At 38.6% G+C, this 27180-nt stretch overlaps 1 pseudogene; it reads right to left on the reverse strand.

Moving 5' to 3' along the window:
• Window positions 1–8339: 8339 nt before the first annotated feature.
• The window catches only part of LOC134369888 (thiamine transporter 2-like), a 38193-nt pseudogene continuing 19352 nt past the window's right edge, over window positions 8340–27180 (reverse strand).

Consider the following 27180-nt stretch of genomic DNA (forward strand, 5'->3'; position numbering starts at 1 on the left):
CCTGATATTATTTTCACTTAGTTTTCAAATCCCTCCAGGCCCTGCCTATAAATTCCTCTCCAGTAAGGGTCATTGACCACGTTTGTGCTAATTGTGCAGGTAACCTGAATACCCACATTTGCAACTGAATTGCAGAGGGAGACCTACAAGCATCCACTAGCTGAAGTGGGAGGTGGAAGGCCAGGCCGCAGCCACCGTGCTCTTCCCAGCGCCCTCCGGCCCTCACTACAGCCCGTGGGCACCAGTGCCATCTGATTTCCTTGTGAGTTTCTCTGAACTCTAGCAGCAGCATTATGTGGTGGCAACTAATGTGGAGAACGCTCAGGAGGAGGAAGAGAGAGCTGAGGTTGTATAGAGGAAAGCCAGGACCCACACTGCATACACGTGCCCCCTTGTGGACACAGCAGCAGAGTACCCGTGGGACCAGCTCCAACTGGGTCTATTGTTTAACCATTGCTAAGCTTATTGCAGATGGAGCAGAGCCAAAATTACAAGTCATGCAGCTGGGACATGCACGGTAGAGAAAGCCTTGATCTCCAAATAGCACTCAGAGCCAATGTTCTTCCTCATGGAACCAAGGAGGCCAGGACAAAACCAGAACCTGAAATGCCTGAGCCCTTTGAGAAATGAGGGGTCTGTTGTCCAGGCAGTTTCGGTGCTGAAACCCATCTTTCCATATCTTAATGTAAATGGCCGAACTTAAAGCCCACACAATCAAAACCTGCCCCACTAGAGCTTCTGCATATCAACCCATAAAATCCTGATTTGGGGGGACAGATCTGAGCTTGCCTCCTGTCTTCCTTGCTGGTCAGCCATGCGATAAATCTCTTTCTTCTCACAAAAGCCAGTGTCACAGAGTTTGGCTTTCTGTGTGCATCTGGTAACGGGAGCCTGTTGCTTGGTAACAGCAGCATGTTGGTTTCAACTAAATGTCAAGAACACTTCATCCCACAGATTCACCCTAGCCACAGCATCTCTCTAGGCCCACAGCTCAGCACCCCACAACACGTGTGTGGTTGACACTCATTACACATGACTAAGAGAGTATATTAGTTTGCTAGGGCTGCCATAACAAAGTGCCACAGACCCGGTGGTTTAAACAATAGGATTCATTTTCTCACAATGCTGGAGGCTGGATGTCCAAGGTCAAGGTGTAGGTAGACAGGTTTGGTGTCTTCCGAGGCTTCTCTCCTTTGCTTGCAGATGGCTGTTTTCTCCCTGTATTCACTTTCTCTCTGTACATGTCTATGTCTTAATCGCCTCTTCTATGAACACCAGTCACATTGGATTGTTGACCATTGTGATCTCATTTCAATTTAATTGCCTCTTTAAAGACCCTTTATCCAAATACAGTCACATTCTGAGGTATTGGGAGTTAGGACTTCAACATATGGATTTTGTAGAGGACACAATTCAGCTCATACGAAAGAGTAACCAAACACAGAGAGCTTTTATGCTTTGTCCTTCATTTATGTAATTTTGCTGGTGACCTAGGTTCATTAGAACATGCTCTTTGCTTTTTTTTTTCCAGTAGCCATTATAGATTTGCATGTATCTTCTTTTCCATATCAGATTGGCACTTATCTGACTAAAATAATGGTGTCTTGGTGTCCCCCAATGGGACCCAGAGTGATGCCTGGCAAATAAATGGTCAAAGTCACTGGTGAACAGTGTTGCAAAATTTGAGCCTCCCTCCCAGGGAACCAGGAGCAGCAGCTCCCCTTCCTGCCTCCCTGACTGGCAGTAACATTCAGACACACCCACGAAATCCCCTGGTGCCTTTTGCTTGTCCGATCCACCCTGACACCCATGAGCGAGCCCATGGGTCCTTGCTCACTTTCTGCTCCCTGCCTGCGTGGTTGAGCCCACTCCCTTGTCACTCCTTCCCATGTGACCCCCTCTTGGCATGTAGTGACTCCATTTACCCAGGACCTGCGAGTGGAATAAACTTTTATATCCTGAGCCTCTCCTCTGTCTCCTCTTGTGGTCGTACCTGACTGACCATCTCATGAAAAAAGCACAAACCATGCACCCTGCCACCTGGGTTCTTTTTTTCACACATCAGTGTCAATACTGAGTATGACCCCCCAGCACATCCTGAAAGCTCACGTCTTCGACTTCCAGCAACTGAAAACAAAGTCATGTTTCTAGTGAGCGGAACAGGAAGAACAAGAGCCTAAGAAGTGTTAGGTCTTGGTTACTAGGAGGAGCCACGTGTCCCAGAACTCTGCTGACCAATACTACTGTATGGGAAAGCTGACTCAAGGGGTCCCCAGTGAGGAAAAGCTGCCTTAGGGTAAAGATGTATGACCTGCGGCTTCTCTCCTGACACTCTCCCCACTGGTTGAGGGCAACCACCTGGGAAGGGGCAGTTCTAGGGCTGGAGTCTGGGAGGGGAAGGTTGAGTCAGAGAGTGGGGACCCCAGAAATCAATCCTAAAGGCTGATGGTAACGAAGGGGCAGGTATGATTGTTTTGATTTTGTTGGGAAAATAGAATAATTTAATCAGGCCCCTCACCTCGGGGCAGCTTGGGTGTGGTGCAGCATTCTTCTGGGCAGGTTGTGTGGGCGGAGTTAGTGGCCTGCGTGGCACCACCACCTTGGCTGGAGTTTACTGCCTGCAGCGGCTGCTGGGTGAGCAGCCGTGCTCAAAAACCTACGGCTTCCAAGGACCTGTTTGCTGGTTATGTAGCTCATAGACCTGCTTGTGAGGGGTCTGGTGACCCCGCCTGGCTTGTGAAAGGTTTGTGACCCAGTCTGTGAATGGGCTTAAGGGGTCTGTGAGCTCCAGACCCAGCTCTGGCCTCAGCTTTGCTACTAAAGTCTTTCAACGAATTGAATTAGGCCCACCCAGATTATCTAGTATCTCTCTCTTTAAAATCAACTGATTATGGACTTTTATTTATTTACTTATTTGTTTATCTTTAGAGCTCTTTATTTTATTTTATTTTTTTTTATTTTTTGGTGACTGGCCGCTACGGGGATCCAAACCCCTGACCCTGGTGTTATCAGCATCATGCTCTAAACAGCTGAGCTAACGGGGCCAGCCCCCCGATAACACACTTCGATTATGTCTGTAAATTCTTCACAGCAATACCTAGTTTAGTGCTTGACTGCAAATGAGAACTGTAACATAGTGAAGTTGATGCATGAAATTGACCATCATAAACTGTGATGGACTTTTAAATTAGTCTGAGAAGAACTGAAGTATTTATAACATGTAGTTTTTCCATGTAAGATCATGGTAAAATTTAATTAAAAGTTTTTCTTAATTGTTTTGCCTCAGTTTGTGAGGATGAAATATTTGCACCCATTCTAACTTTTTAGGCTGATATATAACAGCTGTATAATAAACATGGTTATTATATATTGATCACTTAGTATGTGTCACATCTATGCTCCACACTTTTTTTTTTTGTGATATAGTTGATTGTACATATCTGTGGGGTACAGGGTTTAATATCACTACCTGTGTGTAATGTGTGATGCTCAAGTCAGGATAGTTAGTATATTCGATATTATACAATGTAATTATTTTTTGTGGACACTCTACACTTCTTTACTTAGTATCCAAATCAAAACAAATCACACTTTTATAAGGTAGGACACAGAAGGCTGATATATATCATTTACTCTTGAATACTTCATGTTTCTGCTCTTAGAGGGTCCTACTTTTTAAAAATTTCTATGTTGCTGTTGGGTGGACTTGAAAGTGTTGAACAGTATTTGGGGCTCCAGTTGCTCACCAAGACTACGGCTCGTTTCAATTGGGTCAATTAAATCACTTGGTTGAACTCAGTTCACTGGCCAGTAGCTGAGGTTTTGATGAGGTCCATGATGATCTAGTGTTTTGTGGTATCACAATCTAGGAAAAGACATTAAAATGCCATATATTTTAGCACCATATATTTCAATCAGAGTAGCTTGTCCTCTGAGTCTGTGGGAGGTGAGACCTGGCTAAAGCTGTGTTGTTGTGCTCATATCTGGGGATGGATTCCCCAGATCCATCTGGATTCCCCAGATCCATCCGGATTCCGACTGGCTAGAGAACCACTTTTTTTCTTTCTAGCTTTGGCTAAGTAGATCATGTAAAAGCTTCTCATTAGAAAAATTCTGGCAATGACGAGAAATAACTTCCATAAACTAAAAACGAAAGGAAAAAAAGAAAAAGAAAAGGTATTAATGGATCACATAAAAATGGATATTTGACACTTAAGGTATACAGTGACGCTTTACTAGCTGAGAGATCTCGATATATTCAGTCACTGATTCTTTCTGTCTGTTTTCTCATTTGTAAAATTAGAATTATAACAATACCTACACACACATTGTTGTAAGAAATAAGTTATTACATAGAAGGCACATAGAAGAGTGTCTAGATAGTAAGAATTCAATAAATTTTAACTTTCTGCAGTCCTAAAACTCTCCAAATATATTTTTATATTTATCTCTATATTTTTCTCTATATTTATATTTATCTCTATATTTTTATTTATATAGTATATATATTTGTATAGTATATTACATATACACATATACTATATAATATATAGTAAATATACACACTCCATAATATATAAATTATATGTAATGGTACAAATATATGCAATATGTGTATATATATATATATATATATATATACATACAAATATATATATATATACATACAAATATATATACACACTATGTAAGTATATATTATATATATACTGTATATGTAAACTTTCTTCTGACTTTCTTTTTTCATTTTCACATTTAATTTACTTTTTTCTTAAAATGTAACATACTTGAAAAAAATTGCACAATGTACCTACCCAGAAATATTGAAATTAAGTTAAGTACATAAGAGTTTAGAATTCTTATACATTCCTAGTGAATTAATTCAACCTTTAATCATATTAATGACTTTTTATATATCTAGATTGAGATCTTAATTACATCTTATATTTTAGAAAATAACTATATTAACTTTAAAAAATTTTTGTTTGCATGATGTGAATTTCTACTTTCTTTTCAAATGTTAGGTGTTCTTATATTTTATATGTGTTTCCTGTCAACAAAGTGTAGTTATGATTATTTTTTAATCCAGACTGAAAATATTTTTTATTTTGATTTTTTATTGGGGAGTTTAGCTTTTTGTCTAATTTTTATTCACAAAAGTGGACAGAATAGTATACAAATGCCCATATATTCATCATCCGGCTTCACCAGGTATCAGCTCATGGCCAATCTTGTTTCATCAGTGTCCCAACCACTTACCCTTTGCCCTCATAGTTTAATATGAACCCTGTATTATACAAATTAATAAATATTTCAGTGTGTATCTTTAAAAATATGGACTTGGAAAGGGTGTATTACAAGATAAAAAGATACAGAATTATAAGTACATAAGATAATTCGGGTAGGCCTCATTAGGAAGGAGACATTTGAGCAGACTTAAAGGAAGTGATGTAACAGAGCAAGCTGTGTGGATATTTGGGGGGAAGAGCATTCCAGGCAAAGGAAGCTAAAGTGCAAAGATGGTTTCTGATAAATTCAAGGAATAACAAGGAGCCCAGTGTGGCTGGAACCCAGTTGAGTGAAAGGAGGAACAGTAGGAAGTGGAGATCAGATAGGCATGGGGTTGGGGGGTGGGGGACAGGAAGATCAGGGCTTTGCAGGTTATCCAAGGACTTCGGTTTTTACCATGTATGAACTGGAAAGCCATTGACAAGTTCGGAGCAGAAAAGTAACATGATCTGACATATATTGTAAAAGGAGATCTTTGATTGCTATTTTGAAAATGGGTTGAGACGGGCAAAGGATAAAATCAGAGAGACCAGTGCCATAATCCATGTGGGAGAGAGAACCACATGAGTTATTGGCAGCTTGGACCAGGGTAGCAGCCAGGGAGGTGATGAGAAATAATCATATTCTGGATTTATTCTGAAAACAGAACAAAGAGGATTTTCTGGTGCATTATATCTGAGGTGTGAATGAATAGGAGGAATCAAAGATGACTTCGAGGTTTTGGTCCTAAGTACCTTGAAAGGTGGGGAAAGACTGCAGATAGCATGGGTTTGAGCAAGGTGAAGCCTGCATTTAGAGCGTGTTGAACTGGAGATGTTTAGATACCCAAATGGAAATGCTCAGTATGCAGCTGCACATAGAGGTCTGAAGTTCAGGGGAGAAGTCAAGGCTTAAGCTACCGTTTTTTGAGTCACTGGTATACAAATATAGAGGTTGCATGAAATCGTCAAAAAATATATAAAGAAAAGAGCTTTCAAGGACTTAACCTTAAGGCATTCCAAGGTTTAAACCTCGGCCAGAAGAAGAGAGGACAGCAAAGGAGACAGGAAGGAGCGGACAGTAAAGGAGGAAAATCAAGAATACAAGTGCCCTGAAGTCAGGAAGGAATTATTTCAGGGAGCAGAGAGTGATAACCATGACAATAATACCAACAGGTGAAGTAAAGGGAACACTGACATCTACTACTGGATTAACAAAGGGGATGCCATTGGTGACCTTGGCAGGAGTAGTTTTGGCAGAGTATTGAAACCAAAAGACTGATAGAAATGGGTTAAAGAAAGAGTGTGAAGAGGGGAATTGGAGACAGGGAGTATACACAAGTCTCAATAAGATTTGCATTAAAAGAAAATGAAGACATGGCTTAATCTCACAACATGTTAAGCAAAACAGTCTATGAAAGAATGCCTGCTATGTCCACATGAAATATCTTTTTAAAAGGTAAAATTACATTTGTAATCAGGAAGAAACAAGGAAGAGGTTTCTAGGTATTGGTAAGGTCCTCTTTCTTGATGGTAAGCAAAGGAGTATTTGCCTTATAATTATTTGTCATAATGACTTGTTATGTTATTTGTCAACCAGTGCATATGTTTTATGTACTTCTCCCTATATGTGTTATGGTTCAAAGTGTTAAAAAATTTTTAAAAGATTAAGATCATATGTGTGAACAGACAACAGATAATATCACTGCTGAGTCACAAAAAGTATTTGAGAAGGAATATCCAATTACAGGTAGACCAGATTTGACTAGAAATTCCAAAAGGTTGTATGTACTATGTCCGTCTAGTAGGTGAACACTTGTGTTTTTCTGATTGAGTTAAAAGCAGAATTTTTAAGTCACATAAAATCTTAAGAATTAGAGCAGAAAACAAAACTAGAATTAAAAAAACAAACCATAAAACCACTATCATAACCCCCCAATTAACAATTCCTTAATATTATCTAGTCAGTGTTCAAATTTCTCTGATTGTCTCATAATATTTTTAGTTTCTTGATGTGAATCAGGATTCAAATAAGATCCACACGTTGCCATTGATTGATAGATGCCTTAAGACACTATCAATCTCTTTTCTCCTTGAATTTTATTTGTTGAAAAGAACTAGAGTTTCCCAGATTCTGGTGTTTTTTTGTTTATATCCATGGATGCCATTTAATGAGTTTTTCTGTCTGCTCTTTTTCCTGTCAATTGGTAGTTCAATATAGGAGTTCACTAATTATTGTAGTTCTAATTGACATCCTAAGTTGAAAATATTGTAAGTTGAAAATGCATTTAAGGGCCAGCCTGTGGCTCACTCGGGAGAGCATGGTACTGACAACACCAAGTCAAGGGTTGGGATCCCCTTACCAGTCATCTTTAAAAAAAAAAAAAAAAAAAAAAAAGAAAATGCATTTAATACACCCAACTGTGGGGAGCTGCCCACGTTACACCGTAATCGCCATTACAAGATGGCGCCGGCCGACACTGACAATCGGCAAAAACAAGTCTAGAGCGCATGTGCTGGGAATTTCCCCACCTCTAGTCTCTGCCTCTCCCGTGGCGTCATCTGGGCTGATGCACGACCGCCAATCAGATGGGAGCACGTCCTAGGCGAGGGACTGTCTCTATATAAGGGGCGCGGCTCCCCTCGCTCGGGGTCTCCATTTCTTAGTAAGCTTATGCTCTTCCTCTCAAGAGGCATTAAAGCTGAACTGCAGAAGGATCCTTTGTGTGCCGCGTCGTTCTTGCTGGCGAGACGGTAGCGCGGGACATCTGGTGCCGAAACCCGGGAAACGTTTACATCGTCAGCACCTTTGGAGACCCCCTGGTGACAGGGAGGATTCAGAACTGCAGGGAGGTAAGTTCAGAGAGGCATGCTTGTCCTTGACTTAGGGTTGGGTCTGTCACTTCCGTAGAAAGTTGTGTTTGCAAGTTTTCCTGAGGTGGTCTGCCGCTGATTGTGTGGATGGGGCTTACGGGTGTGGTCAGACTGACGTACGTAGGCAGCTGCACCCTAGGTTGCGTGAGCCTCTCGTAAATAAGAGAGCCGCGCGCCATTTCACTTTCGATTCGTGCGTTAGTCTCTCGTAGATAAGAGAGCTACACGTTTCTGCCCGGAAACTATGGGATCCACACAATCCATAGTTGCTGCGTTAAAAACAGTATTGAAGCAACGTGGCATAACAGTGGGGGACCGTGTACTCAGAAATTTTGTGAAAGAGGTAGATCGTGTGGCGTCATGGTATGCCTGTTCCGGCTCCCTAACCTTGAGCTCTTGGAACAAATTGGGCAAAGACCTTGACCGCAAGTACGCAGAGGGAGACCTACGTCAGGGCACCAAGACCATTTGGAAGTTCATTAAGAATTGTTTGGAGGATGAAGGCTGTAAACCGGTAGTGACAGAAGGACAAAATATATTAGAGGAAGTCCAAGAGAGCATGTCAGAAACTGAACGGAGTGAGAGGATGGGTACCCGCAAAAGGAGAGACGTCTCCAAAAAGGTAAACGGCCCTCCCGGTAAGTCTGCTGACAAGGGAGTGGAAAAGAAAAAGGGCCCTCCCGGCGAGTCTGCTAACGAGGGAGAAAGTCAGCGCCCAAGTGATTTTCAGGAAAAAAGGGACAGCCTCTATCCCCTGAGGGAGCTGGGAGCCCTAAACTTAGGGGATTCGGGCTCTGATTCCCTCGGTCTTAGTGATGAGTCAGAACTAGAGGAAGAAGCGGCTAGATATGAGGAAGAGAGCTATCACCCTGATGAATATTGGAGAAGTGACGCAGAAAGGTTAACGCGGCCGCCGCCCACGGCGCCGCCTCCGGCGCCGCCTCCCTATGCGTCAAGCTCATCCGCCTTCTCGCTGATCCCTGAAAGGGTGAGGAAAAGACTGACCATGACCTTTCCGGTCTTTGAGACTTCCGAGGGAGGACGGGTCCATGCCCCTGTTGAGTTTACTCTGAGCCTGATAAGAGATTTCAATGGAAGGTCTTGCCTCAGGGCATGGCTAATAGCCCTACCATGTGTCAGTTATATGTCCAATTAGCCCTTGAACCTATTAGAAAACAATTTCCATCCTCGCTTTTGATCCATTATATGGATGACGTTTTAATGTGCCACAAACATCTAGAGACTCTACAGAGGGCATATCCAATTTTGCTCAAGACATTAGAGCAATGGGGACTTCACATTGCTACAGAAAAGGTCCAAGTTACTGGAATTGGCTTGTTTTTGGGATCGGTTATTCATCCTGATAAAATAGTCCCTCAAAAATTACAGATTCGTAGAGATCATTTACATACTTTAAATGATTTTCAAAAGTTATTGGGAGATATAAATTGGCTGAGACCATTTTTAAAAATCCCCTCTGCTGAGTTAAAACCTCTGTTTGACGTATTGGAAGGGGACTCTCATATCTCCTCCCCGAGAGTATTAACTCCTGCAGCAGATCAAGCCTTACAGGTCATTGAAAGTGCCTTACAAAATGCTCAGTTGCAGCGCATTGATGAAACTAAGCCTTTTGATTTATGTGTTTTTAAAACTATCTTCTTCTGTGGCCCAGGCCCTGAACACACAAACTGCAATAAATTCTCAGTTAAGGGGAGGATTGATGGTGGTCAATCAAAGGGTAGATTTAGTCCAAGAACAAATAGAGGTTCTATGGCAAATTGCACAACTGGGATGTCAATGGAAATATTCAGGATTATGTGTAACTAGCATCCAATATGAAAATTATACCAGGGCAGCAAACTTGTCTCATCGCTTGTCTGAGTATCTTTTAGGAAACTGGACAGGAGACTTTGACGGCCTGATGCGGGACCTGCGCTCTGCCATCGTGGCTGTGAATTCGACAAGAGTGGATGCCTCTTTTGCAGCTGGATTGTCCTCCTGGATCACAACTGCTATGTCACATTTCAAGGAATGGGTGGGGGTGGGATTGTTTGGAGCGGCCCTCTGCTGTGGACTAGTGTTCCTTCTTTGGCTGGTCTGTAGGCTGAAAGCCCAAACACAAAAAGACAAGGTGGTCATTGCCCAAGCACTTGTGGCTCTGGAGCAAGGAGCCAATCCCGATATTTGGCTATCTATGCTCAAAGACTAGTCCCCCCCCCTCTTTTCGGCTGGCCTCCCTGAAAACTGATCAGTGGGGTTCGCCCTGGCTCGTGCTGGCCCACAATTCACAATTCAGAGTCCGCTCCAGTAGATCCAGAGACGGGCAACTTCCCCCCAGACGTGTGCCGACCTAAGACATGGTGCCTGGTGGCGATAGGGTTAACCTTTGACGGGTAAGGTCACGGCCTGAGGTGGGTCGACCTAAGACAGGACTACTGGCTAGACATGTTGTGGCCAATGAGCTTGCTCCAGCCTCTTAATGTAATAAGAAAGGGGGAGATGTGGGGAGCTGCCCACGTTACACCGTAATTGCCATTACAAGATGGCGCCGGCCGACACTGACAATCGGCAAAAACAAGTCTAGAGCGCATGTGCTGGGAATTTCCCCACCTCTAGTCTCTGCCTCTCCCGTGGCGTCATCTGGGCTGATGCACGACCGCCAATCAGATGGGAGCACGTCCTAGGCGAGGGACTGTCTCTATATAAGGGGCGCGGCTCCCCTCGCTCGGGGTCTCCATTTCTTAGTAAGCTTATGCTCTTCCTCTCAAGAGGCATTAAAGCTGAACTGCAGAAGGATCCTTTGTGTGCCGCGTCGTTCTTGCTGGCGAGACGGTAGCGCGGGACACCCAACCTATGGAACATCCTAGCTGAGCCTAACTTACCTTAAACATGCTCAGAACACTTACATTAGCCTACAGTTGGGCAAAATCATCTCACACAATGCCTATTTTATAATAAAGTTCTGAATATCTCTGTAATTTATTGAATACTACACTGAAAGTGAAAAACACAATGGTTGTATGAGTACTAGAAGTGTGGTTTCTACTAAATGCACATTGCTTTTGTACCAGGGTAAAAGTGAAAAATCACAGGTCAGACCATCAGAGGTGAGTGCTGTTTGCATAAGTGTTACTGTTTTACGTGGTCAGTGCTCGTTTAGACTTACTCACGTTTACCTCTTTTTTCACATTCTCTCTTGCATCATCGACCTTCCTTTTGGGATAATTTTCCTTCTTCCTCAAGTGCATCCTTTAGAAATTGCCTATGTAAGGCTCTGTGGTTGATAATACACTGACTCCATTTCTGTTCTCTGAAAATGTCTCTGTTTTGCCCTCATTTCTGAAATGATTTTTCCTTTGTATATAATTCTAGGCTGTCAATTACTTTCTCCAACACTTTGAAGACGTTATTCCACTGTGTTCCTGGCTTCCATTGTGCACCATTGAGCAGTCACTTGTCAATCTAATTGCCATTTCTCTCTAGGTGATATTCGTTTTATTACTCTGGCTGTTTTTGAGATTTTTTTTTTTTTTTTGTATTCTGCAGTTTTACTACACTGTGTTTAGATATGAATTTCTTTTCATTTATCCTTTTGGAGGTTTGTTAGTCTTCCTAAGTCTGAGAATTCATGGCTTTTATTTTTTCTGGAAAATTCTCAGTGAGTATTTCTTTGTCTCTCTCTCTACTACTTCTATTATCAACTCAAGGAACTCCAAATAGATATTTGCCTAACTTTCTCACTTTAATCTCCGTGTATGTTAATAGCTTTTCCATTTATATCTCTCTGCGCTATATTCTAGGTGATTTCTTCCAGTTTAATAATTTTATCTTATATGTGTTTAAATTACTCTTAACATGCTTATTAAGCTTCTAGTTCTGATTAGTTCTACTTTTTCCCAAATATTCATGATCATTTATAATGTATCTTGTTCCAATCCTATGTTGTTATTTTCCTCTGTATATAAGCATATTAAACATCTTATTTTATATTCTAATCTTGATAATTTATCTATCTCAAATTGTTGTTGGTCTGATTCTACTATTTATTATTTCAGTTGGCTTGTTCATGATACTTTCTATTCTTATATGATTTTGGATTTTTTACAATCATAAGCTAATATTGGATGGAATTTTATTTGTGGCAATATTTTGATTCTTATATTGAGGGTCATTCTTCCAGAGATCATTTACTTTTGACACATATAAGTGCCTGGGGACATTGCCAATCAGGACTACTTTAAACTAAAATTTCAGCATTTTTTTTTTTTTAAAAACTTATTCTATAGAAGGAGTTGGGCTCCAAAATTCTGTGAGTGCTCGTTATGAAGGAACTTACTTAGGGTAAGTTCCCCAGACTCCATTCAGGTGAGTCATCTTTGTTAGGGGTTTTTCCCCCGGTAATTTTATATTTTGTTTTAATTCACCATTCACTGAGGGTGTAGCCTTTCATGGTTGCTACTGAAACCAAAATCCAGGCCACTGGGGGAACTGGAAGATACCTTAAGCACAGGCCAGGGTCAGTGCTTCCTTAACTGTCTGGTCTCCTGTTCCTGCTTTGGCCTCTGAGGCCTACTTACCAATTCAGGTATTTGTTAAAAAAAAAAAAAAAGTTTTTAAAATTTATATTTATGGGATTTAGGTGTTCTGTGGTGTAAAGATTTTTCTGATATCTAGCCTGTTGTTACTTAATGGAAGTGAGTCTTATTTTAATATTTTAAAGATGTCTGTTACCTTTAATGGATAAGCTATTCTTAATTTAATATTTTTGAAAACACCTACCAAGATCTATTTAAATTTCAAGCAACTTTGAAGTCCACCTTCTCCTTCAAGCTCAACCCCTCAATCCAGTCCCCACCCTCGCCAAAGTAACTGCATCGAGGCCATCTTTATTAGAATAGAAAAGCAGAAAAGTGAGAGAAAAGGCAATGTCTATATAATCAGACCCAAACTCATTGGAAATCTATATAAGTAGTTATTTTGTTTAATCATAAAAATCTGGCCTTCAACTCCAGCTATTCTTTGAGTTAAGACACCAAAACAACTTATGAAATAGTGAAACCTAAGGCTGACAGACCACACACATCCCATGTTTGAGTTCCTAAATATGAAATAAAAACACTCTTCTGAGCTATCTAAACTGTCAAATACTACATGCTCTCGACACATTGAAAAATATCCAAAGTCAAAACAAATCCCCATTTCAAGCACTTAGAATAATAGCATCAGTGTCTGACTTTTTGTAAGGTAATCTTTCTGTGCAGAGTGCCCCTTTCCTTACTAAGCCCTTTGGGGTTACAAATGAAAATTAATTTTCTCAAATCTAACTTTTATCTAATTGAAGGTAGGACCAAAGTACCAGTAATCCTAGCCGTGTCGTCTAATGGATTGCACCAGCAGGGGCTTTCAGCCGGTCCCAGCGCAGCTGAGTGCTGTGGCTGCCTGCCAGGGGAGCTGAGGAGGTTCACTTTGCGTGTCCCAAGGCGGGGGCCAGAGACAGAGCAGCACAGCAGCTGTGGTTTTCGCGACATCCTGGTGCCACTTTGCACCTCCGGCCTTTCTCTTTCCTTTTTTTTTTTTTTAATTGAAACATAATTGATTATATATATTAGTAGGGTACAGATTTGAATATCAGTACATGTGCACGAAATGTGGTGATCAAATCAGGATAATTAGCATACTCATGTTTACAATATCTGATTAATCTTTGTGACCCTTAACTCATTTCTTGCTAACTCCCCTCCCCCTCTCCCTTTCCCAGCTCCAATAACCACAGTTGTTATCTTTTTCTTTGAAAGTTCACTGTATTATTGTGATTGTTTCCTTCCTTCCTTCCTTCCTTCCTTCCTTCCTTCCTTCCTTCCTTCCTTCCTTCCTTCCTTCCTTCCTTCCTTCCCCCACCTACGAGTGAGAACATGCAGTAATTCTCTTTCTGTGCCTGACTTATTTCACTTAACATAATTTTCTCGAAGTTCATCTGTGTTGCTGCAAATGGTAGAATTTCATTCTTTTTTATGGCTAAGTAGTATCCCATTGTGTATATATACCACATTTTCGTATCCAGTTATCTAACAATGGACATTTAGGTTGGCTCCAACTCTTGGCTATTGTAAATAGAAATGCAATAAACATGGGAGTGCAGGTATCCTTTTGATGTGATGATTTCCGTACCTTTGTGTATATACCCAGCAGTGGAATAGCTCGGTCATATGGTCATTCTATCTGTATTTGTCTGAGGAACCTCTGTACTGTTTTCCATAATGGCTGCACTGATTTACAGTCCCACCAACAGTGTAGGAGAGTTCCCCTTTCTCTGCATCCTCGCCAGCATTTGTTATTCTCTGTCTTTTTGATAATAGCCAGTCTAACCAGGGTAAGATGATATCTCAATGTGGCTTTGATTTGCATTTCCCTGATACTTAGCGATGAACAATTTTTCAAGTAGCTGTTGGTCATTTGTATACCTTCCTTTGAGAAATGTCTATTCAGCTCCTTTTCACATTTTTTAGATTGGGTTACTTGTTTTATTACTGTTGAGTTGTTTGAGTTCTTTGCATATTCTGGATATTAATCCTTTTTCAGATGTATAAGTTGCAAATATTTTCTCCCATTCTGTAGGTTATTTTTTGTCTCTGTTAATTGTTTCTTTTGCTAGATAGGAGTGAACAGGTCTGCTTAGGGTCACTCTTTCTTTTTGTGTGTGTGTGTACTTCCCAAACTTGGTGACAAGAGTTGCTTTTCATATCTTCAGCCTCAAGACCATCCAGGGAAGAGGAAGGTGAAGGCAGTGAGATTAGTGAGTGGGAGAGGAGTCTTAGTGTCAACTCCCCAGATCAGAAAGAAATTGATGCTTACCCAATCTGTTCCCCCTTCCAAACAAACTGGGGGGTGGATCTGGGGGTGCTGAGAGGGGTGAAGAGATCTGATAACAGGTAACCAATAGCTGAGTGTTCTAGACTGAAACTTGTAGTTTTATTATTTCATTTACCTAAACAAAGGCTCGTTTAAAAAAATTAACCTTTTTTTGAGATATTGTGTGATTATTTACCCACCCCTCCAAATCCCTCTTATACTCAGACTTGTGAATTTCAGCTATTTTTGTAAACAAGATTTCCCCAGAAAATTATTTGATATCATCAGTATACCACAATATATTCTTATGCCTTTGGTAAAGATATTTGATAGTTACCACTCTCTACATAACTAGCTGTATACGTAAAGACTATTACTAAGTTACTCCTTGACTTTTTCTCGATGAGATTAAAAATGCTTTTCGTAACTTTTCTCATGGGCTTTCCCCCCTAATCTTTCAGAAATCTTTTAAGAGGTGCCTTGAAACCTCTTTTTAAGATCTCCATGCTCTTTTTTAAACTGGGAAATCCATAAATAGCCTATGTTGTGATAACAGTTCGAGAAATGCTGAGAAAATAAAAGAATGACTTCAGGATGTCTAATGCGGCCCACTGTTTGATGAATCTCTGTGTCATATGAAAATGTTGACTCAGTTCATATTTTCTATTTTTTAGATTTTAACCTTTTAAAATGGCATTTGGCATCATATTCTCAGGATACCATAAGTGCAGAGTGAATGATAAATGAACATTTATGATTGAGATTTGGGAGTCCTTAATCAATATACCTCCATATTGCTGGTTCTTAAAAGTTGAATTCAAGCACATTTAATTAGATTCCTACCAAAAATCAATTTTTAAGAAGCTTGCTTTTCAAATCTAGGGATCTATAATAACACATTCTTTTTTTGATCCAAGGAAATATTTTATAAAAATACGATATGTCTTCTTTCATGCCTTTGAACTGTTTTTTGCTTATCCTGCTCTGACACCTGGGTAAACGGGTTCCTTCTTTAGGAGCTGAGCTTTAAAATAACTTTCTATGGAAGAACCTAATTAAAAATTTTTCTAGCATTGAGGATGTCAGCAGAAACTAGAAAAAAAGATATGATAGAAATAAAAAGAAAGATTTTAAAGAAGTGCCTTATCTCTCTTGGTTGAGAAGGTAAAAAAGATTTGGAAATCTTGAATTATCAGTTGATACAAAAGGCAAAGCTTGAATTTTTCTGCCAAATTTTAGATTTTTTTCTAGCTTTTGATGCTTGTATGATCCCCGCCCCACCTTTCGATGAAAGGTCAAAATATATTGATTTGCCAACAAAGAACACATTTAAATCAGGTTATACAAAATAGTGGCAGAAAGAAGTATAGACAGATTGGTGGGTCATCTTTCTAGTTCTATTTTGCCTCATTCAGTTATAGAAATTCACTCATTTCAAATTAAGACACAATAGACTTGTAGAAAAGTAAAGGAAATGTCTGAAGATGATTAGCACACGTAGGCAATGATTAATGATGTAGGTAAGTGCATCCTATCCTTGTTGACTAATGTAAATAGATCTTATTTATTTAATTAGGAAAAGAGAAAGACATGTCCACTTATTGAGGACACTGTGGGTCAGGAATGGTGTGTTTTAGAGGCCAGCATTTAACCTGTGTAAGACCTCATGAAGTAGGTATTATATTCTACATTTTATTGATGAGATAACTGAGACATTAAATAAAGATTACATCTCTGAGGTTTACTTAAAAATAATCCAGGGGCAGGAGTGAGGAGTTTCATGGGGGAGGGTGGACAGATGAAACCAGACTGGCCATAAATTGATAATTGTTAAAGTTGGGTGAGGGGAACATGAGGCAAAATTAAACTATTCTCTCTATTTTTTAAAATGTATTTGAACTTTTCCAAAATGAAAAGTTTCTAAAAAGTCACTAACAAACATCAAGATTCGAACCCAGATTTTGCTGATTTCAAGCTTGTTATCTCTTCATCATATCACACATATACTAGTTTCTAAAAAACTAGAGAACAATTTGCAAGCCAGATAATAAATCAGGAACTTAAACTTTATTTTAGAAAGTGATGCTTGTTTTATGACCTCAAACAGCATTGAATCTACATGAATCTCAGTTTTAATATTTATGAAATGAAGATATCCTTCCCTCTATTGAAAAAACGTGAAGATAAAATAGATTTTTTTAAAAATGTCCTGTTGTTATTTCATTTAACTGTGTTTTCTGAAATGATTTCCTTTTTTCCTTTGGTTTTTAAAGAAAATAGCTCAATGTTTTTTTGTTTGTTTGTCTGTTGTTTGTTTTGGTCAGAATCAAACCCTGACCTTGGTGTTATCAGCACCACACTCTAACCAACTGAGCTAACTGGCCAGCCCACAGCTCAACATTCTAAACCTTATGTATTGAATATTTACAGTGATAGGTAAGATTTACCATTTTGTCTATGAGACTGAGTAGGCTCATGAAATTTGTGAACTAAGCTTTAGAAAGTTTTAACTTTAACTAAGGCAAGGAAAAACCTTTAGCTGTAGGTAATGCGAACCAATTTAATTGGAATGACTTTATAGCTCTATTTTACTTAGTTCTTTTTTTTTTTGTCTTTTTCGTGACCGGCACTCAGCCAGTGAGTGCACCGGCCACGGGCTCGGCCCTTACTTAGTTCTTTTATTCTTTTACTTGTTTAGTGAAAAGGTCACTTGTTTAATGAGAAGATTTCTTAAGAAATAGAATGTACCTTAAACACAACACATTTATGTTTCTTAATACAAAATTATTCTATTGAAGACATTATGCTAAATGAAAAAAGAAACAAAAGGCTATATATGATATGATTCCATTTATGTGGCATTCTGAAATGACAAACTATAGGGATAGAAAACTGATCATGGTTACCAGGGACTAGGGGTGGGTGAAAGGACAAGTCGACACCAGTTGACGATCCACCGGAGAGAGCTCGTTTATTAGGCGGCACACACACATATATATAGGGCTTTTAGGGAAGGCTGATTGGCTTAAAATACAATCCCTACTTAGCATACCGCATGGGGCTTGGGGTGAGCTGATTGGTGTGCGATTAGCGCCCACAGGAAGGAGAGTAGAAGGGCAACCAGCGCCATGATGGGGTGTGGCCGAGAAGGACTTATGTGATCAGGGTGTGATCCCTTGGGGCATTTGGGTTCTTACAGTGGGGAGAGGGGACTGATGGCAAAGGAGCACCGTGGCCCTGTTTGGGGGGATAGAACTGTTCTTTACCTTCATCATAGAGGTGGGTACACAACTGTATCCTTGCCCAAATTCACTGAAGTGTACATACAAAAGTGTGAATTTACCACACGTAAACTATGTCTCAAGAAATCTGATTTTAAAAGTGTGTATATATGTACATAGCTTTAAAAATATGCCTGGCTTGCTGGCTAGCTCAGCTGGTTAGAGCGTGGTGCTGATAACACCAAGGTCCAGGGTTTGATCCCTGTACTGTCCAGCCACCAAAATTAAGTAAATAAATAAATAATAAAATAAAATAAAATAAAAATAAGCCTCAGTGTCAATGGGAGCACAGAAGCCATGCACCTACCTGAATATTGACTGAAAGCCCCAGTTCTTGGTTGTCAGCCACAGCCACAGTCATGAGGGTCTGAATGACCAAGGCAATGACGGTGTCGATTCCAAACACCAGGGCATAGTGTTCCACGCTCAGATGAGCAGCAATCTGAAACCTGACACTATACAAATGGAAAGAGTTTTGAAAGAACACATATGTGGGCTTAATTTAAATACAGAGTGGTGAATTATGTTGTTCCCAAGGCTTTGGTCTGCTGAGGAAGCCCAGGTTTCTGTTGATAGCGTCTTTCTGAAAGCTCTTCAAGCAGAGAAAGAGAAAATAAGGGTAAACAAGAGGGCAAAATGTATTTTAACATTTTATGGGATATGACATATTACACTGAGGACTTAAAACTAGTTCACTGTTTCTAAAATTAAAGCAAATATTGCAAATACTCTGCAACTAGAGAACATTGAACATTATTTGAGATACATATGGGTTAGCAGTCACTTTTCTACTTTTTCTAATCACAGGTCAACGTGATGAACTTTTACTTCTTTGGAGATTTGGTGACTGGAACATTGATTTTCCAAATTATCAGTTTTGGAGTCTAATGTGAACTTTTCTCTGGAAAACCCAGATTATTTCCTTTCACAGTTGATTCAATCTGGCAATTGATTCTTTTTAAGTAATTGTGCTGGGTTTTCAAAGTTAGTAAGTCAAGATTGACATATAGGGGTACTTCAAAAAGTTTGTGGAAAAATAGAATTGAAAGATAACACAAATCTTTCCATGAACTTTTGAAGTACCCTGTACATGCATTAGAGTTCTTCCATGTAGTTTAGCTAAAACATTTGTAACTTGACTCTATTTAAAAATGTGAAACCAAATGAAAAGCTTGAACTATTCTTTTGTCTTCTCCCCAAATCCTCACATTAAAAAACAAGCACAAGAATTTAAAAAACATGTGATTCAATGAAAATGCATTATTTCTGTGCAAACAAGTACCAAATAACATAACAAAACCCATAAATAACCCTAGATCCTGCACTGTAAACCTGACAGGTGGTCCATATGGGACTTGTGATTTCAGGTGTTTCTCACTCAGCTAACAATTTTTCCCTTGAACAAATGTTATACTAGATTGATGCTTTGGAAACCTAAATTAAATCAAATGGCAGATTTACTGTTAGCATGCAAATTGTTCCATGCTAGAATCTGGATTTAATCTGTGCATATGCCTAAACAGCTTGACAGTAATTACTTGGTTTTAGATAAGACCTGCACCTAAGACAGATTCGAATAAAGACACAATTCTGATGGCAGGCTGAGAGTGGCATTGAATCCTAAGATTTTCAGTCCAAACCCCAAAATTATTTCCAAGATATCTGAAATTACCTTGTAATCATACTGTCTAAAATCTTACTTTGAAGCTCCTGCTGGCTCATTTCACAGTAGCATCTACTTGGTGACTGTGGAGACATAGAGAACCATGCAGAGAACATTGCCCAGGACTGGTAAGTTCTTGATAAAAGAATTGTTGTATAATGATGGAATGGTTAAATCAAAGAGAATTCAGTAGTTGAAGGTTTTTTTTCATTTTGCATCTTTCATGTGTTTTTTTCAGGAAATACTGATCAAGTGCTTAAGACGGAGCCAAAACTAGGGTAAACACCAGGGACATAACAGTGAAGCAGATCGACAACGAATCTGTCCTTCCAGAGCTTGCACTCCACTAAGGAATACTTAATGGTATTAGATAACTGCTTTGGCTCATTTTAAATTAAATTTATCAGTTTTTATATCATGAAAATATCTTATTATATGAGTCACAAATTATTTTGTGTGAACTTTTCTATCACATAATTAAAATCACGGATGATCAACAGTATTAGAATCTTTTTCAAATCTGAATACTAATCCTTTGCATACGAGATAAACTTATTCTACACCTGCTAAATTTATAATTGGCCTAGAAGTTAGAGTAGTAATTAGATGTGAATGAACTTACAGATACTGGATTCAAATATATAGAAAATGATATTCTATCAGTATTTTGAGTTTGATATGGAAGTGATAATTTCAGTTAGTGCCAAATTTCACACATCTGTGAGGTCAAGTTCCCTCCTTTTCCCCACTGAGTATGTCTCCTGTCACCAACATACTGCGTTTATTCAATCTTACCCAGTAATTAGTTTAAAAAATGTAACCAAACTAGTTATGTCCAAAATAATTCTTCTGGTCACTAAAGTCACTGATCATCTGGCTGAATCGACAAATTAGAGAAAAGATGATTGTATGTGTCTTAGGTAGAAAGCCCTGGGGAAACCCTGACAGATGCAGTCTAATCTTCACAGCCTCTCAGAATCTCACCGTTCACTATCCACGTGGCTTAACCCTTTTCTTCCTTCATGTTTATGGTAAAACATTTTGAAAAATAATCAAAACATTTTGTTTGTTTTTCCCTAAATACTTTACCTCCTGACAGTTAGTTATCAGTCTTTTCCAAATATTCCTATTTGTTTTTTCAGTACATTTTGGGGGGTGCGGTAGGCCTGAGTGCACTGGCTAGAACCACCAGAACGATCTTGAATACAAGTGTTGACAGCAGATTTCTTTGTCTTTCTTGCTGTTGATCTGGGGCAAAACCCTTTTATTCCTAGTTTTCTAAGAGATCTTTTTTTTTTTTTTTGAATGAGTGTTAAATTTTACTGAGAGCTTTCTCTGCATCTAATGAAATAATAATACAACTTTTCTCATATATTCTGTTAATGTGATGAGTTACATAAATTGTCTTACGGATGTTAAACTAACCTTTCATTTCTGCAATAAACCAAACTTTCCATGATGTATCATCATTTTTATATAAAGTTGCACATGACTACTTACTATTTTGTTCAGGATTTTCCACCTATATTCATGAGAGAATAACCTGTAATTTCTCCTTCTTGGAAAGTTTGTGGAAATTTTTGGCAACAAGGTTATGGTTACCTAATAAAGCAAATTGGGAAGTGTTCTCTAAAAACATTTACATAAGATTGGCATTATTTCTTATTTGAATATTTCAAAGAATTTATTTGTGAAGCAGAGTGGGCCTGGAGTTTCCTTTGAGGGAAGAGTTTTATTTAAGGATTAAATTTCTTTAATGGGACTCTTCAGGTTTTCTATTTCTTCTTGTGTCCATTTTGGAAAAATGCAATTTTTAAGGAATTTGTGCATTTCATCTAAAATTTCAAAGTTATTGGCATAAAGTATTAATAAAATATATTATTCTTTCTTTAGTATTTGAAAGATATACAGTCATGTCCTCTTTTTCATTACTGATTTTGATAGCTTTTATTTTTTCCTGTTTTGTTCCATGAACGTCTCTCTCACTTTTATTAGTCTTTTTAAATAACTAATTGGGCTTTGCTAATTTTTCCTATTGTATTGTTTTTGATTCTACTGATTTTATTTCTTGCTCTTATCTCTATCATTTCCTTCTTTTGGTTTTCTTTGAGTTTAATTTGCTATTCTCTTTTAGCTTCTGGAAATGGATGTTAAGTAACTTAATTTTTGTGCTTTCTTTTTTTTAATAAATGCAATTGAGACTATATGCTTCTCTCTTTGCAGTGCTTAACTACACCCTAAAGTTTTGATTTTTCATATTTTCATTATTATTCAGTTCAAGGTATTTTCTAATTTTAAGTAATTTCTTTTTTGACCATGTTCTTTAATTTCAAAACGTTTGAGTATTTTTTTACTTGCAATTTTGTTAATGATTTTATCTGAATTATGGTTGTCAGAATACTTATTCTATCTGATTTCAAGCTTTTGAAATTTGTTAAGAGTTACTCTGTGGCCCTATGTCCAAGCTTGTTTTTGGTGACTGTTCCGTGTTCACTTGAAGAGACTGTTTACTCTGCAGTTTGTACAGTTTTCATATGTCCGTTGTTGCAGCTTTATTGAACATATAGTTTCAGTCTTCCTAATCCTTACTGATATTTTTTGTCTGCTGGTTATTGAGAGAATTTTGTTTATATTTCCAACTATGAGTTTGGACATTTTTTATTTATCATTTTAGTTTTGTCAGGTTTTGGCTAATATATTTTGAGGCTCTATTGTTCATTGCATACAAATCGAGCACAGTTTTATTTATCCACTTATTCATTAACTTTTTGGCCATTATAAAATGATCATCAAATTATCATCATGAATAGACAAATCACTCTTGTGTTATTACTTATTTTGTCTGATGGTAGGATAGCCAACCTAGCTTTTCTTTGGGTAGTGTTTGCATGGTATATACTTTCCTATTCTTTGACTTTCAACCTTTTAGATCCCTTATTTTCAAGAAGTGTCTCTTGAAAGAAACATAATTCGATTTTGATTTTATAATCCCTCCAGTGGACTGTATAATTGGAGTAATTAGTTCAGGTACATTTTAATGATTTTACTGATATATTTGATTTTAACTTTATCATCTCACTCCAGGCTTTCTATTTGTCTTGTCTGATCTATGTTTCTTCTTTTTCTTGCATTAATTCAATTAAAAGATACTTTTCTTCCATTATTATCTTGTTAGTGATACCTTGTTTTTTATTCTTAGTGGTTACCATAGATATGATAGCATGTATTTTTGACCTAGTACAGTGTATTAGTCCGTTTTGGTTGCTTATAACAAAATTTATGGCTTCTATTGCTTACAGTTTCTGAGGCTGGGAAGTCTGAAGTCCAAAGTCCATCTGGTGGTGGCAACAGTGACCTAGAGGTCTCACATTACAAGATGGTGGAAGCAGAGAGAGCAGAGAGAGGGAGGGAGAGACAGAGTCTCCTCTCCTTTTAAAGCCCTCAGAACCATGCCCTTGACCACCATTTGTAATCCATTCACTACTGCATGGTCCTACAATCCAATCACCTCTTCAAGGCTCCACCTTTCAAATACCATAATAGGATCTCCCACCCTCTTAACAGTCACAGTGGGGGCTAAGTCTCTAATACATAACACTTGTGGGATACAATTCAAGCTTCATTGAGTTTTGGGGGGACATAATTCAATCCACTACATACAGTCTATCTCAAATTAGTATTTTCTTCACTTCTTTAACAGTATAAGGATTTTGCAATACTTTAAATTCATTACTCTGTCTTCCTTTTGTGCTATTACTATTATCCATTTTAATTCTACATATATTTTTAAAACTAGAAACATTATTACTATTGTTTTAAAAATCAAGACTTGCTTAGATTTACACACGTATTTATCCTTTCCAGTGTTCTTTATTTTTCCTGCATTTCTGCAATTCTGATGCTGGTCATTTTTCTTCGGCCTGAAGAACTCCTTTAGTATTTTAGTGTCAGCCACAGTAACTACTGAAAAACGTCTTTATTTTGCCTTAATTTTTGAAGAATACTTTTGCTAAGTATCAAATTCTAGGTTAGCAGTTCTTTATTTCATATGTCCTTTAAATGCGTCTTTTAAAATATGTCCTTTTATATGTCACTTTCAATATATCCTTTTATTGTTTTTTGGCTTCCATTATTTCTGTAGAAAATTCAGATCTCATTCTTCTTGATATTCCTTTGAAAGAAATACATCTCACTTCCATCTTATGGACAAATAACCTAGAAAACCTTAAGGCCAAGGAGCATGTCAAAAATTATGCTGCCAATAATGTTAGGTCAAGAAAAATATTTTCAGATGTGTGCTTGATCTCTGGTTAACTTGCTAATTAAAATTAAACCCATTGCCACACAGGAAATGAGAAGCAATGTCTAATTCTTTAAATGCTCTTCAAGCAACAGCCTTATGTCCTTAGCTCATTTTCTTTTCTTTTTAATTAATCTAGATCAAGTATTTCAAATTTTTAAATGACTGTGTGATATAGTATTTATTATTCTTATATGTAGTTTTATAGAACAGCTTCACTTCTATAACAGTTCTGAGAATATTTGGTAAATTGTTTCAAAAAGAAGGAGATGTGCTCTGATAATTCAATCAGGCCAGAAAAATTAGGAGCAAAAACTAAACTTGGTCAAAATTAGATAGGATCACATCTTATTATATTTATATTGCTAAATAAGACAAAATCAAAATCTAAAAATATATCTATATCATTGCTTATTAATTATGATTTTTTCCCTGGTGAGTAATCTTAATCAAAGATTAAGAGAGAAAGTTGATTAAAACAGGAATATAGTTCCATTGTCTTTTGTAGGAAGCATTAACTATAACATTGCAAAATGCCATTTAGAAGAACTGGAAGAATAAATAAACATATTTTGTTGCTTCAGGTTTAGATAGTTAAAAGAAAGAAATAAATATGCTGCTGTGGCTATAAGCAGCATGTAACTTGACTTGAATATCAAAAGACAAGCATAACACACCCAAGTGCTAGTTGTGAAATGCATGAAAAATAGGGAACACGTGTCTGCTGCTGAGAAGACCCCCAAGACCAACTCTCCCAGAAGATCCCCGTTGACTTTCAGGTAACCCACTGTGAAGGCTGCCATGGCCCCTGAAAAGACAGGACTCGACATATATTACATCTCATTGTCCTGTATACAGTAAAGTAGCATATGGTTTTGTTAAAATCCATGTTTTAGCAGCATTGAAACATTTCCTGGCTATGGTAAAAAATGCTAACTTGTAAACTTTGATTGAATGTGAAGTCATTTGGTCCAGTTCTCTGAACTGTACATCTCTTTTCTCTTAAAGTTCAAAATAGACAAACTGAGTTTGGGTTTCTATAGATCATAAGAACCCAGGGAGGCCATTTTTTTCTTTCCTCTTCTCTTTGAAGATGATAAAACTCAGGCTCAGAAACCTGGTATCATGTAAAAACAAATCCAGACTTAGACAGTTAGAGGCTTTATTTAGAAGAAAGATGATTGCAATAGGGAAAATGCTCCAATTGCAGAAATCTGCAGGTGTCTCAAAATCAAACAGAAAAAAAGGTTTTCTTTTCTAGGGCAAAGGAGAGGCAAGCTGAGATAAGCAGAACCTGTGCAGGGGAAGCTGGACAAGTGAGAGGAAATGGTCAGAGAGTCTAACAGGAAGGTGTCCCACTGTGGTCAGCCAGTTCCCAGGAGGAGTTGATAAGGGGGCACATTCCATGCTTTTTTTGTGCTTGCTCAGGGTTGGGGACAAGCAGGGTTTAGGGGCCTACGAGAAAGAAAGGAGCCTGACTAACGTGTGGTCAAGACAAAGCAGAGGGTGAGGTATGGGGAACCGTGAACTGCTGGGCATTGGAGTGAGGTACCCAAGGTCTTTGCCTAGAGTCCCTCCTTTGTGGCACCTGCTCTTTTCTATGTGCCCTGTCACTGATGATCTAGCAAGGATGGCTTCTCTCTCTCTGTCCTTGTCTGTTTTCTCTTTCCTCTCTGTAACATCATTTAAAAAATCTTCTAAAGATCCCAGACAAATACCAAACTTCTTTTCAAGAACTCTCTCTACATACTTCTTTCCCATTTGTTTGATTATTCTCCTCTTCATTTGTTCATTCATTCTTTCATACATCTCTTCACCCATCAAGCATTTTTAAGCTTCTCTGTGGGCCAATGTGGTGGTAACCGTTGGGTCCTTGCTCTTGAAAACAGTGTAGTCTAATGGAGAAATTAGATAAATACATTTGTTGTTTTAATACAGTATGATAAGGATTATAAAAGAGCTCTGATCCTAACCCAAATCTAACCCTAACCCTAACCTAGTGGTTCTCAACTAAGAGCGTTTTTGCCTTTCAGGAGACAGAGGGCAATATTTGAAGATGTTTTTGATTGTCAAGACTGGGGGCATCCTGGCATCTAGCAGTTTAGAGGCTGATGATGTTACTGAACATCCTGCAATGCACAGGACAGCCCCTATGACAAAGAATTACCCAACCCCAAATGTCAATAGTGCTGAGGACAAGAAATACTGATCTAAGTGCTGACTTAACTAACCAAGTGTTTGGAATGTTCAGAAAGAGAAACAACAAAGATGTAAATTAACAATAGGCCCTGAAATGTTCAATAAATAGATGGGTGTGGAACAACCCAACTTCAAAATAAATATCTTCAAAGTCTCATTTGATGTGAAAGCTTTGCTATGTCAGGAAAGTACATTGTGTATTGTTGGGTGAACTTCAAAGACGGCCCTGGGCTCTGTCCTCACGTTAGCATTTTAACACTTGCAGGGCCCCTGTCTGCTTCCCTCCACCTCACTTGCTTTGGAAAAGTGTTTCCAACTTTACAAAATACGTTCTGGGAAAGAGAAAGATCACATGCATGGACAAGCATCTAAAACCTCCAAAATTACTGCACCTTCTCAGCCATGAGGGAGGTTTCGCCCAAGCAGAAAGGCCAGGAGGGGAGTTGAAGGGTGAATCCACCCACAGAGCTGGAAATCTTCAGCCCCCCAGAGACCTTCTCAAAGCTTCTCTAGGTCATCTAGTCTCCTATGGGACAACATGCAATATCAGAAATCCATCTGTGAGTAAATAAGGATGAAGTAGGCACTTACCAGCCAACTCAAGAGAAACCACCCAATGCTCAGGTACATGCATACCCACTGCTGTGTGCAGCCCACCACACACCTTGCCATGGCTCTTTGTCTTCTGCTGCCATGATTACTGTAATCAAGGATTACTACTTGTCAAGGAATACTGTGTCCCTGGTT

Source organism: Cynocephalus volans, chromosome 1, assembly GCF_027409185.1.
Source record: "Cynocephalus volans isolate mCynVol1 chromosome 1, mCynVol1.pri, whole genome shotgun sequence".
Lineage (NCBI taxonomy): Eukaryota > Metazoa > Chordata > Mammalia > Dermoptera > Cynocephalidae > Cynocephalus > Cynocephalus volans.